The 276-nt window shown below is 40.6% G+C and overlaps 1 protein-coding gene across 4 annotated transcripts in view; it reads right to left on the reverse strand.

Moving 5' to 3' along the window:
* The window catches only part of sema4ab (sema domain, immunoglobulin domain (Ig), transmembrane domain (TM) and short cytoplasmic domain, (semaphorin) 4Ab), a 42,642-nt gene that overhangs the window by 38,495 nt on the left and 3,871 nt on the right, over nt 1-276 (reverse strand). The gene's annotated exons all lie outside the window — the stretch shown is intronic.

A 276-nucleotide genomic window follows, 5' to 3' on the forward strand; every position in this document is an offset into this window, starting at 1 on the left:
CTGTTTGTGAAATGAATAAATTGTTAAATTGCCAGTATGTCTCTTCAAACTTCAAATCATCCAATCCACACAAACACCAAACGAGTCAATGGCAGAATTAGCTGTTTGGCAATGGCAGAGAAGACTTGGCACAACCCACACACTGGGCTCTGCTGCTCATTCCACAACTGCATGTTCCATACCAAGGTGGCACCATATCAAAAGGGAACTAAACAGGCTTTCCAACAGTATAAGATGTATTGCCAAAAAGCATTGTTACCACAGAGAAATAATCTA

The sequence above is a fragment of the Etheostoma spectabile genome, chromosome 14, assembly GCF_008692095.1.
Source record: "Etheostoma spectabile isolate EspeVRDwgs_2016 chromosome 14, UIUC_Espe_1.0, whole genome shotgun sequence".
Taxonomy (NCBI): domain Eukaryota; kingdom Metazoa; phylum Chordata; class Actinopteri; order Perciformes; family Percidae; genus Etheostoma; species Etheostoma spectabile.